General features: G+C 42.8%; 1 pseudogene; it reads left to right on the top strand.

Moving 5' to 3' along the window:
- Positions 1-12295: 12295 nt before the first annotated feature.
- LOC138525968 (SET domain-containing protein 4-like) overlaps positions 12296-15519 on the top strand; it is a 105793-nt pseudogene continuing 102569 nt past the window's right edge.

Below are 15519 nucleotides of genomic sequence, written 5' to 3' on the forward strand. Positions count from 1 at the left end.
GAGAATATTTTGACCAGAACAGTGATCTGGACCCGAGTCTGGAGGTGACATGGGACGCTTTTAAGGCCCCGTTGAGGGGAGATTTAATCGCCCTGCAGGCGGAGAGACACAGGCAGATGCGGAGGCTAGAGGAGCAGTTGGAAAAAGAGGTGGAGGCCGCTAGGGTGCGGGTGGGGGAAAACCCTTCTAAACAATTGTATAAGGAGTATAGGGTGGTCGAGGGTCAACTGGGGATCCTCAGGAATAAAAAGACAGAGGCGGCCATGCTAAGGGTTAGGCAGAAGTATTATGCAAAAGCTAACAGGGCCGACTCGCTCCTGGCGCGCTTACTGAGGGGTGAGAGGGAACATAATGTAATCGGGGCGTTGAGGAGCAGGGAAGGGGTGAGACTCACCAAGACAGAGGAGATTAAAGGGAGGCTAGCAGAATTTTACGAGGATCTATACTCCTCACAGAACCCGTCAGGTGACGCTCAGAGGAAGTTTTTGGAGGGCCTTGCGCTCCCACGGCTCTCTGACGAAGAGGGGGTAGAATTAAGCCGAGCTATATCAGAGGATGAGGTGCGGGCAATCATATCAGCCCACCCCCGAGGTAAGGCCCCTGGCCCGGATGGATACCCAGCAGCCTTTTATAAGCACTTCTCTTACCTCCTCCTTCCACATTTGACACAACTATTCAACTCCTTCAGAGCTAGGGGATGTATCACCCCATCGATGGAGGAGGCTAAGATAACGCTTATACACAAGGCGGGTAAAGACCCCGAGGAGTGTACGTCTTATCGCCCCATTGCCCTCATAAACACTGAGGCAAAAATATATACCAAAATTCTGACGAAGAGGCTGGAGAGGTACCTTTCAATGTTGATTCACCAGGACCAGTCAGGCTTTGTGGTAGGGAGGCAGACGGCTGATAATATTCGGAGGGTGGCCCACATTGTTGAGAAGGCACGGAAGACGACCACTCCAGCGATTCTTTTAGCGCTGGACGCGGAAAAAGCGTTCGATCGGGTGGAGTGGTCGTTCTTATTCCAGGTGATGGAGCGGGTGGGGCTAGGGCCAGGTTTCATTAGCATGGTCGAGGCGAATTACGGGAACCCCAAGTCCTGGATCCTGGTCAATGGGGAAACCTCTAACCCAATTGGGCTTAGAAGAGGTACGAAACAGGGCTGTCCCGCTTGCTCTATGCGATTTACATGGAACCCCTATTATTGGCCATAAGAGAACCCAATCATATCCGGGGCGTACCGTTTGAGGGTGGCCAACATAAAGTGGCAGCTTTTGCAGATGATATGCTGCTCATTTTGACGTGGCCGGAGGAGTCTATTAAGGCATGTGTTGAACTGCTGACCGAATTTGGGGAGGCATCGGGATTGCGCATAAATCTGCAAAAATCCTAATTGATGAATCTATCTTTAGAAGAGAGGGAGGCACAGATACTTAGGGAGGTCTCCCCATTTCGGTGGAGCCCAGGTGGGATTAGGTATTTGGGGATTTGGATTACCCCCTAATTGGCTGGGTAGTATGACGCAAACTATCCCCCTTTGCTTAAAGATATCAAGAGAGATTTACGGCGCTGGGGTGCCCTTAGGATCTCCTGGCTAGGGAGGAGAGAAGCGGTTAAGATGGTGATTCTGCCTCGTATTTTGTATCTTTTTCAAGCGATCCCTTTGGTGATCCCGCCGCGCTTTTTTAGGGAACTTGACCAGGTGGTTAGGGACTTCATATGGGAGGGTAAGAAACTGCGCCTGTCTTGGCGTCTCCTCACGGCGTCCAGGGATCGAGGGGGCCTTGGGCTACCGGATTTCCGGTGGTATCATGATGCTGCACTCCTCCGGGTAATTAGGGAATGGTTCGGAGACACTTATGAAAAGCATTGGGTACAAATGGATAGGGCAGTCGAGCGGCATCACTTGGGGGAAGTTCTATGGCTTCCGCGGAAATTGCGGCCGTCGCACATTTATATGAGTGACATAACAAAGGGAGTGGTGGCCGCTTGGGACAGGGTGGTGGAGAGCCGAGGGGTTTTGTCTTTTCCATCCCCTTTTACCCCCGTTTTTGATAATGGAGACTTCACGCCAGGATTGGAGAGAGGGGCATTTTGAGCGTGGGATGATGGGGGCTGTAAGACCTTGAGGGACATGTTTAGCAATAGCACGGTTAAAACATTCAGGGAATGCAAGCAGGTGTTTGGAGTTGGTGAGGGGGAGAGACATAGATATTTTCAACTAAGACATTGGGTAATGTCGACTGAGATGAGGAAAGGGGCCACGAGGGAGCTCACACATTTTGAATGATTCCTCTTGACCCATGATGGTACCAGGGGCTTGATATCAGATCTGTATAAACTTCTGGAGGGCGTGGGTCCGACGGTCAGGTGGCCGTATATGAAGGTTTGGGAGCAGCAGAGGGGGGTAGGGATGGAGAGAAGAGATTGGGAGAGACTATGGAGGTTAGTCCCTAAATTGATCAGAGCACCCCGATTACAGGAAGCCTGGTATAAGTACATTTTTGATTGGCACTACACTCCAGCCAAACTGCACGCGATGTACCCCACAAACACAAGTGATTGCTGGAGGGGCTGCGGGGAGGTGGGCACGGCGACGCATATCTGGTGGGATTGCCCACTTATTAGACCCTTTTGGCATGAAATTGCAGGTGCTCTAACTACGACTCAAGAGTTAGGGGAGCCTTGGAGCCCCAGAGAGATGCTATTGGGAATGAGTGGGGTAGAGGAGGGGGGAGGAGGGGCGAGAACCCCCAAGGCGCACATTGGTTATGTTTTGGCAGCAATGGTGTTAATCGCGCAGAACTGGAAGAGCCCGAGGATCCCTACGGAGAGTGATTGGCTCAGGAAGATGTGGGACATTGTTTCCTTGGAGTGGGCCACTTATGCGGTTGAGGGGAAGCTGGAGAACTTTGCAGCGGAATGGGGTGAGACTTTGGACTATTTGAAAGACGATTTCAGGGAGCAATGGTGCCCGCAAAGACTAAAACTGTTAGACATCTACAGCTGCTAGGCCAGATTGGCTGATTTGAGTTTGAAGGTTGTTCTTATCTGGGTGCTGCAACCGGGAAAAGGCGGAGGGGCTTGGGGGGGTGTTTAGGTTGTTGATATTTTCTTGTTTTAGTGATCTGCTGGATTGGTGAAAATTAATAAACAGAAATAAAAAAAAAATGAACTGTAGGCAATATTGGCCTTCATCAGTGTATCCCTTGTCATTTTGGAACTGTAGCCTTGGTAGGGGTATGGCTCACCAACAGAGGGTGGGACAATTGTATGTGTGTCAGGATTGTATAGGCTTATTGCAGAAGTGGTGGTAGTGTGGTAGGAGTGTGATGGAGTGGTTTGTGTGGAGGTGTGTTCTGATGAGTCTTCTGGCATGTGTGATGTGTAGAAGTTGTACTTTCCTGGATGCATGTGGATGAACATACATGATATTCCCAGTCTGTTCCTAAGTATGGGGTTGGTTCCTTTTTAAGGGGTGAGGCATATGGAGCAAATAACTGCTTTGGCTGCTTTTAAATCTTTAGTGATATGGCACATCCAAATATTTCCACTTTCTAGGTGCAGGTTGTCATAGGTACATCGCAGGTGACAATTATAGCGACCACATATGTAGGCATCTGCAATGTGAGGTTTGTGGTTCTGGTAATTGTATATGCATCAGTTACTTGAGTATGTGTTTCAAAGCTGCATTTGGGAATGGAGATTTTGACACTGTGTTAATGTGATTTTGTTTGTGCGCACATTAATGCTTGTAGTGTCTATAGTTATGGTGATGATTGTTGGGGGTTGGGTGCTATGTTTGTGTGCTGGGCTTGGTGTGAATTCAGTTTACATCATGGATAGAGATGTGTCTAGGATGTGTTGAGAAAGGTTCCCTTGCCCAAAGTCATCTCCAGGTGGACCTCGCAAATATGAACTAGAAGAAACAGTGTTAATGTTATCCGTTTGTGTTCTTTGTTGTGTGCTTGGTGTTTGGTTTATTAATGTATTAAACGTACAGCTACTGAGTATATCAGGGATAAAACTTCCACTGCAGTACGCTGATTCATAGCAAACTCAATACTAATAGTTGTTTAGTTCTTACTAGCCCTACTTAATTTAGCAATAGTGTTGCTTTTTGCTTACTATAGTTGTTGATTTAATAACCCCTATTTTATTTTAGGGATTTCAGTTTTTTAAGAGCCAGAATTCTATTATTTGTAATGTGTCCTTTGCAGATATTTTTGTATTTCTGTAGTGGGAGGCATTTCATCCGTAGTGGATCATTTATGATGAACATGTGAAGCTATTTCTGTGCATAGATCTATTGACATGCTTAATTGTTAGAGTTATTGAGGTAAATTGCTTGTAGTGGCACACGTTTACTGACATAGGCAATGGGCCTCATTACGAGTAGGGCGGTAAGGGATACATGTGCCGGTAATCCCTTACCGCCCTACTACGAGTTCCCTTAGCGTGTCCCTCCTTTAATGCCTGGTCTGACCAGGCGTTATGGACCGGACCCGCTAAGTGAAATCAGAGCCAATAACGGTACCGCAAATTGCGCTACCATTATTAGCTACTTCCCCATTCCCATTGAGACCTATGGGGGCTCAAATGGGATTGCGGAATGGTTTTTTCAATGGGGACTTACCGGTCCCGCAAAAGTCGGACTACACCGGTAAGTCCCCATTGAACGAGACCGGTGCCGGTACCGATATTGGAGGCAGTCATGGCGCAAATAGCGCCATGACTACCTCCAATCTCGGAATGTGTTTTACTAACATAGTTAAGGTATCCTACTAACACTGGTAAAGTGGCCTGCTGCCCATGTACCTTTACATGTTTAGACTTTCACATTTTCTGGTGCCGGGGAAGTTTGGTAAGCAAGTAAATGGTTTCCTCACTAGAATGATGTCCGTGATATCCTTTGACTTGTGCCTATGGTATTTATGAGGTTTCCTGTTTTCCCGGACTTGTGTTTTTGCTGTGGCCTTTTTGTTTAATTTTTATAATCAATGTCAAAAGTATTATTAGTTGACCACTTTTCGGTGCTCTTTTATTTTCTTCGTGCAATCTCAATTGATGTTCGCATTCTCAGTGACTTCACTTACCACATATTGCAACTTCCATGCCTGTAAAAGTGTTCCTCATAGTTCTGGTGGTTTGGGTCTCTTCTCTTTGGTGTTTGAAACATTTTCTTGGATACTAATGTTCTTGTTTCGCAGTTGTCCGCTTGAGGTGGCATGCTGTGATATTTCATGGCTTATCTCATGCTCCTGGGGTAGCCAGCCTTTCTCTGCAGGAACTATGATGAATTGACACTGTTACTACTTGAATAGTGATGTTATTGTTTGTAATGTTGTATTCGTTGTCCAATATACTCATCACAATATGTGTTTTGTTTCCTAGCAATGTACAGTTATAATGCTGGTAAATTTAGTTCATGTTAGTGATTGAGAAGTTGTTACACTTTTCATTTTATTAGCACTGTTCACTAATTGTGCATATTGTGCTGATTAACCACCATGGGATTTATTTGTAGTAAAGTCTTGAAGTGATTTTCCAACCTTTCCTGAATAAGGACATTGATATTTTGCATGCGACTTTGAGCCTTCTTGTGATGTTTCTCCTTTTCCAGTACCCAGTCTGTCCTTTTCTCTTTTAACATTTAGTTTTTTTACAGTTTCATTAAATGTTGATTCTTATGATGTTATATTTGCAATTGGTAGACAGATCCTATTGCAGTGCAATGTATGGGGGATAAGGGCTTTCACTGTTGGAACAGTGGACTGGGCTGGCCAGTGATTTATTTTCCTGGTCCAACCAGTGGTTTTCATTAGCTGAAGCACTGAAGATGGTGTATCTGTAAATGCATATATTTTAGTTAATACCTGTGTTATAGAGTAGCTGTTTTTCCACTAGCTGGCGCTTATCTATAAGAATTAGCAGTACTGTGATGCTTGTGATGTTGTTTGGTAGTGTGAAGCTGCGATGTATTTTGTGGAACCTTTATAGAAATCCCATAACTTTGTAAAGTGGTGCAAATAAATGTCTAATTTGCATGCTGTTTTTTTAACAGGTGCATGTATGGTATTATGCACGAGTGGTGTGTTGTTTCAGATACTTTGTTGGTGTTGTGTGAACCTAAGATGTGTATCTGTTTTGATGTTTTTTCATTATGTTTTGGAGATTCCCACTGGCTAATGCCCGTGGGAATTGCAAATCAAATTTTACTAAGCAGTGTTGTTTTATGTGGCGTGTGAGTGAGTGCTGAAGAGTGTGATGTTTGTATGTTTCAGGGTCTTTTGTGTTATGTTTAAGCGATGTCCACTGACAAATTGTAAACATTTCAAATCATGTTGGATTAAATAGTGTTGTGTTTGGGTGAGTGGTTATGGGACAGTGGCTATGAGAATTCCATGTAGGTAGGTAACAAGTCGTTTGCTGTTTAGGTTTGAGTTGTGATGCACATAAAAACTGTCAAAACTGTGTGTTTGGAGAGCTGTGTGTGAATTGTAGGGGATTCCTTTGCAGTTATTGAATAATGCTATTTTGTTTTTAATTTGTGCAACTAGGAGTTTCGTGGGGTTTAAGTGAGTGACGTGGAGGCTACCATGATTTCCTGTCATCAGGTAACAAGTCTTGTAATGTTTCAGTGTGATTTTGATGTGCGGTGAAAATGTGACATGTATGTGTGACATTGTGCATGAGGTGAAACATTGTACAGATTGTTTCAGGTCTGTGTACGATGAGAGTTGTTTTTCAGGGGCAATTCGTTAGTGATGGGGATGTATAATGTTGTAGGCCTTATATTAGGGTCAGTGTGCATGCTTCAGTATGGCGGTGAGGCCTTTTGCACAATTGCTTTTTTACATGAGATTCGTTTGTGATGAGTTACGTGCATGTTTTGGAAATCGAATTGTACGGTTTTATATATGTTACAATGTCCATGCATGCTTGGTCTGGTGGTATTCAAAGTGGTATTCGAGAAGTGGCTCGGAAGTGGCTGTTGTGCTGGGGAGTACGCTCCGTGACTTCCAGACTCCTATTTGCAGTTGCTGTGTTCGTGCTGATTTGGCCACGCCCCTTTTCTCCACGAGTCTTTAAAATTCGCCACTCGTGCGCTCTGGCGCGCGCGCTCTGAGAAGTGGCTCGGAAGTGGCTGTTGTGCTGGGGAGAATGCTCTGTGACTTCCAGACTCCTATTTGCAGTTGCTGTGTTCGTGCTGATTTGGCCACGCCCCTTTTCTCCACGAGTCTTTAAAATTCGCCACTCGTGCGCTCCTGCGTGCGCGCTCAGAGAAGTGGCTCGGAAGTGGCTGTTGTGCTGGGGAGAACGCTCCGTGACTTCCAGACTCCTATTTGCAGTTGCTGTGTTCGTGCTGATTTGGCCACGCCCCTTTTCTCCACGAGTCTTTAAAATTCGCCACTCGTGCGCTCCTGCGTGCGCGCTCCGAGAAGTGGCTCGGAAGTGGCTGTTGTGCTGGGGAGAACGCTCCGTGACTTCCAGACTCCTATTTGCAGTTGCTGTGTTCGTGCTGGTATGCACTCTAACATCCACCAAACTTCTTCTGTGGACATATACGCACTATCTAATATAATTATCAGTGCTTACACTGAATTATTGTAGCTAAATATCACTTTTAATTCCACTTTTTTTATTTTTAGATTTGGCCACGCCCCTTTTCTCCACGAGTCTTCAAAATTCGCCACTCGCGTGCTCCTGCACGCGCGCTCCGAGAAGTGGCTCGGAAATGGCTGTTGTGCTGTTTGGCTGCTTTGCAAGCGTGCAAGCGCCACAGCGCTTGCCCTAAGGCTCTGTTATCTCTCCCCCCGTGTTGTTACGGCTATGATTGAACCTCGTTTTATGTTCGTAGCAGCTTTGGGTGAGTCGATTGTGGCTGGAAATCTAATGTTAACAGAATACATTTCATATGTCCTATTGTTTGCATCACTGCCTGTTTTAGTCGTCGTGGTAATCATGAAAGCCTGCTATTTTAGTTTTTTTTTTTTATTACTGTGTCTTGCTGAAGGGACTCAATTTTAATGTACTTTAAGCATTTTGGTCTTTTTGAATACTGTGATTTGTGATTTGATTTGATCTTTGGGCTCTGTGCCCTGAGCTCAGTGTGCTCTGTGTAGTCAGTGTGTCCTGAGATAGGTGTGGTTTTAGCCAGTGACACATATTAACGCTCTGTTTAAGTCGTTTAACCTTGCATCTGCATTGTTTCTCTCTCTCTTTTTCTTGTCCTGTAATTAGATTGATATAGGATTGCATTTGTTCCTGCTAGCTATTGTTGTGCGCCTTACCGATACATAGGAATGGATGATTATGATAATGAAATTGCTATGCACAAAAATGTGCGCAATAGGCGCGTATGTGTTTCGAAAATTATCACACGCCCTAAAAAAGGTGTTGTTCAGGGTAACCCTATTACTGATTATTTTGCAAAAACTCCAACCACTATCCCTACCATAAAGACACAGCATGTGCGCAGTGATAAGGAACTTCGAAATATGGCATCTGTTGATTTAGTGTCTGACCTGACAAGTGACCTTGGATGTGTGAGTGCCAAGCTCCTTTGCGATGTTTTTGGTGCCCACCCGAATACCAATTGTGTGGATCTATCTGAGGCTAAGGGTTGTAACAATAATGCCAATCCTAGTGTCATCCTTAGTCATCTTGACCCTAATGCTGATGATTTTGTGCCTGATATCACCAGCTCTAGCACCATTAACCCTACTATCGCAACGCTTGGGGCCACAAGTATTAGTGGCTTACCTGCCAATGGTAGTACTAACGCTATCGTTCATAGGAAGCATATTAATAATGGTACGAGCACTATTGATATATCCATCTCCGAGCTTGAGGAACTAGATATTGAGTACATGAGCATTGATCCTGAAATTTCTTTAGCTGAGGTCGCTCCTACCCCAATGTTCTATACTCCGCCAACTAAGATGGCATTATCATTGGGACCTGATAATCCTATTGCTCCCAATGGCAATCCCGTATCGAAGAATGATGGCGGCTTTGACGTTGAGATCCCATCTATATTTTGTTTTAACACTATGTCATCACCTAAGGAAAAACACTGCTCTTCTCACAATGTTATTACTATAGTGAAGGTTCACGTGTAAATGATGATGTGAATTCAAGTATGAATTCAGATGAAATGTTTAATGCCCTTGAAAATTTGCTCACGATGTTACTTGAAAAATGTGCACACTTAGAAACTAAAATCGATGTCCAATCCCTACTAATTCACTCCTCATTGAAAGAGCATTGTTGTGAAGTGTGTGCAAGTAAGCGTAGTACTTCTCCCACAAAAACCCTGCCTGAAGTACAAGTTAAGAGAAACTTTAAAGGTCAATGTGCGACTGTAGTGAAAAAGACTACCCTGGTCAAAAGGAAACCTAGTACCGTCCACCAGGCCATTATGTACAGTAAGCGTATTGTTAAAAAGCACAAACACCAAGCCATTGGATTAGCTGATGGATTACCAAATGCCATCCCTGTGATTGGGTCAGAAGTTCCCATTGTAGAAGAAGCAGTGAATATCGGTGACCAAGTAATTGATATCACTCGGGTCAATGAGTTGCCCTCAAATAATATCCAGATTGTTCCAAAATCTAATTGTGTGCTGGTAGAATCCTTGCAGTCTTCTGTAATGGCAATTGAGCCATTAACAAGGCCGTCAAAGGCAACAGGACCTACCAATATGTCCGTGATATCTAATCAATCCACATTACCCGATGCCTGCGTTTTAAAAAACACTGTAGATGCCTCTTTATCCAATGCAAACATTGGCAGTGGTGGGGATGGTACTGGAAGGCTATCAGCTCTTCAAATTACGTTAGTTCATATGGAAAAGTGCCCTTCCCCTCTGAACCGTGCTGCGGTACTGAGCTTATTCAAAACCATTGTTCCATTAAGGGTAATCACCTCCAGTGATATCCGTCTGGTTGATCAACTTGAACTTCCGAATCAATACATTACAAATGTGTGTTTTGAAACTGAAGCTACGCTGAACTATATCATGGGTTTTGAAGTTGAGCTATTGAGTCTTGGCTATGCTATCCATAAAGTATTTATACCTACTGTAAAAACGCGTAATCGCACTGTAGATCAGAGGCCTAACATTACTATCCCATTTGTTCCTATTGCCAACTCACAAGCAAGTGCGGTATATGAGAAACGTCTGCCTATTCAAGGCACTAATACTGTAACAAACAATACTGATGCCATCCCTGAAGGTTATTGGCAATGGTTGCCTCTGAGTTTCAAGCCCCACTTTGCTGAATCTCGCAAATGACCAGATTCATTGCAGTTGCTCTACTCCTGGAATACCGTGGGCACACGCATTTGTTCCAGGACGAGGGCTTGATCGAATGTATGGTACTCTTCAACATCATCGCACTTCAGGAAACATGGTTGACTGTGGAAATACAGATAGATGATAGGAACACCGTTCATCAACTTGCCTCTAAGGGCCCCCTTGGCCGTCCGAAAGGTGGGTTGTTGATATCTGTGCAATCACCAAGGATGATAACGAAACTCACACTATCAACCGAGCATGTATTAGTAGCTAAAATAAGTTGGCTGCCGGTCGCTCTAATTGTCATCAACATATATGATCCTCCTAATATGGCTAATACGGCAAAGAACATTATGACGGTTGATACTGTGTTGAAACTATACAACCATCGCTACCCTTTATGGCTTCTGGGTGATTTGAATGCTAAAATTGGAGATTACTGCCAATCGGACGAGCTGATGAGCGTCTCGTCTAAATCAAAAATTCACCCGGTGTCCAATAGACAAGGCAAAAAATGGTTAAATGTAATGCAGACTCATAATCTTGTGAAACTTAATGGCCTAACTCCCAGTGATGTGCCTATGAACTACACTAGGGTGGAGGGTAGATCTGCAGCCACACTTGATTATATTTTTACCAATCAGTATGGTTTTCACTTCGTTATTGATATGGGTGTTGTTGAGAGAGATGAGAGCGACCACCTACCCCTGTGTTTATTATTTGCTACTCCAGGAAAAGAAGTAGAGAGCCATGACTATGATGAAAATGGGATGCTTAGCATCAATGAAGGTAATAATAGAATTGTCTGGCACAGTCGTAATATTGAGCATGCATCCCAACTTGTATCTACTTTACTACCAGAGTTTATTAAAGAGGGGGTGTCTGGCATGAATGCTGGTAATTTAATCTTGCAAAACTTTACTGAGTTTATGCATAACATACAGAAACAAGTGGGTGACCGTAGAAAATACAAATCATCTGGTGAACGCTCTAATATGGTTATTCCGCGTAGGCCTGGGAATGACAAAAAGATTAATGAAGCAAAAAAGAACCTACGTAAGGAAATTCGCGATGTAGTAAGAAACAATGATTCTCTGTTGACAGAGTTCGCGGTTGCATGCCATATTAAAATTTTATAAAAGAACTATAAAGATTGGCTTAAAATACACAAACGCGAATGTGAAACCAACTTGTGGAAAAAAATTCCATTGGTCGCCCTGTCTAACAACAAACAAGGTATCTGGCACCTGTTCAGGAAACACAAAAAACGTGATTTGACAATCAATTGCATTACTGAAGAAGTATGGGCCCATTATATAAATGGTACACTGGGTAAAGTCGACTTAGATGCTAATATTTCTCTACCACCTGAAGTTATATGGGATTGTCAATCTTCCGAACTCGACATAGTCAAGATTATTGAAAATCTTAAGAATTCCCGGGCAGCTGGACCTGATGGGGTCTGTAATTTAGTTCTGAAAAAGCAGCCTGAGTTGTGGGGTGCTGCACTTATGCTATTATTCAAACAAATAGGGAAGCTTGGTGCAATACCTCCATCATGGAAGACAAGCCACATTCTAACAGTGCACAGAAAAGGGTCATGGGACAACCCAGCAAACTTTAGAATGTTGGTTATGTTAGATGTTTCTTCTAATATCTTTACTAAGGTATTGCTCCAGGAACTTAATGTATGGATTAGTGAACACAATATTCTTCCCTCCAACCAAATTGGCTTCCGTGACAAATCAAGCACCACATACAATCTGCTACTACTCACATTGTCGATTGAGCATGCCTGGAGTACACGCAATCTTAATGTCTATTGCGCATACATCGACTTCTCTGCGGCATTTGATACTATTCTTAGAAATAGACTTAAAACTCAGCTCATGGGGGATCCCACAAGGTCTCCTAAAGATGCTTATGTTACTACATTCAGAGACCTCTGTACGCATAAGACTTAACGCGGCTGGTAAACTTTCTAAACCCATGGCCACTAGTTGTGGTGTGAAGCAAGGCTGTATGATCGCTGCCATCCTGTTCAACCTTTATCTGTCAGATATGATGAAAGCATTTCTTATCCCAGAGGCTAATCCCGTGAGAGTTAACGGTGTGACTATTGGTTGGCTTGCCTATGCTGACGACCTGCTGTTACTGGATTATACTCCGGCGGGTCTTCAACGTATGCTCGACTCCCTGGTCACTTATTCCTCTGAAAATGGATTGACCATTAATATTGACAAGAGTAAGATAATGGTCTTTTCAAATAAACGTAGAACTAAGAAACACTCGTGGAACCTAGCCCTCAAAAAAGTTGAACAGGTAAAATCCTACAAATATTTGGGTGTTATCATTGATGAAAGGTTGAATTGGGATGAACAGTGGTCTACAATCAAAAGCCGTTGCACCGTGGGCGCAAATGCTTTGAGTGTATTCATTGGTAGAAATTGTTGTTTTTCAGCCATTGCAGTTCTTAATATCTACTTGTCAAAAATCAGATCAATGCTCCTCTATGTTGAAATATGGGGTCACAAGTTTGTCAAACGTGGCGTGGTTTTTGAATCCAAACTTTTAAGAAAACTCTTGCGTCTACCCCGAAATGTGAGTGTTGAATACCTATACTTGGAATTTAACATCAGAAGTTATTTGTATGCATATATTTGTCAATGCGTTTTGTCGTATGAGAAAGCTGCAACACTTTCCACTGATACAATTTTTGTTCCATATGTTAAAGCCTACCTTAGTCTTGAAGGTAATGTGCTGATTGGTACAACTGGTACTATCCAAAGGCTCCATCGCATATGGTCTAATGGGTCTGTCCCAGGAACTATGTCTCTACTATCCTTCAAAATGAGACTTAAGAAAAAAGTCCATGATTACTGCCATGAACTTAATACGGTAAATTTAGCATCTAAAAGGTTCAGTGGCTGGTTTTTAGATGAGTATTTGAGTAGAGTTCCGTCTCCTCGATACATTATAGCCTATCCCAACACAGGTACTTTTCGCACTTACCTTATGATGAAATTCAACTCGACTGTTGCACTAGAGGCAAATTGTGTCAAAATGGGGTCTCCACTCACGTCAAAGTATTGTCGTCTATGTGGAGTAAATGTTGTTGAGTCCCTTCACCATCTTATTATGTGTTGTGAAAGCTTAAATGAACTACGAACCACGTGTTTTAAATCCTATAATATAGGCATTGTGTTGACTGATATATCCGATCAATGGATGCTTTTTATGAGAGGAAATGATATTAATCTGATATATTTTATTGTTGTTTTTTATCTGAAGATTGTGGCAATTTTAAAATGTATTGTATAGGATTTATTGGAAATGCAATATGTTTTTAGATTTTGTGTATATATGTTGTCTATTTATGTGTTATACAAAGCCTATTGGCTAGATGTATATCTAATTAATAAATACATTTTATTCAAATATGTTTTTGTGCTTTTAGGTACATGCGTATGGCTTACCAGCCTCATTGTCCGAGTAAGGGAAAAAGGCTTGGAGTGGTAGACATTTTTCTAAATTAACTGTGCTATTGAAGTAAGCCCTTGTTTTTTGTACACTGTGTTATGAACCAGGAATTAGACACAGACACAGAGGACTAGTGATTGCTAAAGACTTTTATTGAAATAATAAAAGGGCTAGCAAATACCTGACTCTCTCTGCTCTAGCAGGTATTTCCCTACCTCAACTAAAACTCAGGGTCTGTGCAGTGTCAAAATGTCCAAAATGAAATTTCCTGTGTCCGAAATCCTATCCCAGTCCTCACACCTCAAAAGTAAATATAAGGTGCTAAGGGTATGGTCTCTGGCCTTGTAAGTGCACACTTGTTTAAGTTTAAAAGACATGGCAATCTCCAACAAAATGTTCCAAATTAACAAGGTTCACAGTTCTAGGGTATAACTCCATTCCCTGGGTTTCTTTCCTAATCGCAAACGGTTTACTTCCTGAGAATGACTCATTTCCCCAGGTTTCTTTCCACAACACAAACAGTTAATTTCCTGGGTATGATTCCCTTTTCCAGGGTTCTTTCCACAACACTAAACAGTTAAAACAAGTCGGAATCTAAGGGTATGCATCTTCCTTATGATTCCCTTTTCCAAAAGAAATGATGCAACTCATATGGCGAGTCCCAGACCCGCAGGATGCCTGGTATGCTCCCCTACCACACTTCTTTCATCCTCAATATTTACTGCACGGTCGCAAGGCCATGGGCCTTCCTTGGTGCTTTCTTTGTGTTCTTCACTTTCACTTGAATGAAGTTATCTTTGGTTGGTATACTCTCCTGCAACAGACTTTTCTTGTATGTGAAATTTGGGTGGGCTGTTATCGAGTTGAGCGAACTACCAATTACTTTCTAGAGTAACACAATGTATAAATTCACTTTGAGGGTACATGCACGGATACTCGCTATAGACTTCAGCCCAAGGTCAACCAAAAAAACACACTAAACTAATTAGTAGTGATCGATGCAAACCTTGGCTCCCACTTGTCATATCATGTATGAATAATTTAATACCAGGTGATTCCAACCACAGTACTCTGCATAAATGCAAATCACATTAATAAAGTAGAATGGAAATAACATTTTAATATCAGATTGATAAACATAGTCAGCCAACATCTAAAAGGTCCTCATCAGGGCTGTAAAAGTCTTGGAACACAAATAGTTTTTTTGTCATGTAAAGGAAAATCAGTTCCTCTCTGCAGTCTATGCGGATTGATTCCCACACAATTGTTCAACATTGGGTCTGTGTTCACACTACTATAGACATCTCCACAAGCACCTTGGCTTGTATTCTCTCCTAAACAGGTCTTGGTAAGTCTTATCCAAAACTAGACTTCTAACTTTCTTCGCTTGTTAGCAGCAATTAAATGATATGAAGGTAGTAGAATATCTCTAGAAAGATGTGATCATTCCTCCTGTTGGATAACCACTTCAGATTTCATTTGAAAGTGTGTTTGTTAAGCACACTCGTTCTGTGATCGGGATCACAAATTCTCCCACAGTGTGTCATTTCTGGAAACATCGTGTGTGCTTGTGGAGATGTACATAGTAGAGCGATCACAGACCCAATGTTGAACAATTGTTTCGGGATCAACCCGCATAGACATCAGAGAGGAACCTGATTTTCCTTTACATGACAAAAATACTATTTGTGTTGCAAGACCTTTGCAGCTCTGATGAGGATCTTTTAGAGGTA

The sequence above is a fragment of the Ambystoma mexicanum genome, chromosome 7p (genome assembly GCF_040938575.1).
Source record: "Ambystoma mexicanum isolate Mex_15411 chromosome 7p, UKY_AmexF1_1, whole genome shotgun sequence".
Classification (NCBI taxonomy): domain Eukaryota; kingdom Metazoa; phylum Chordata; class Amphibia; order Caudata; family Ambystomatidae; genus Ambystoma; species Ambystoma mexicanum.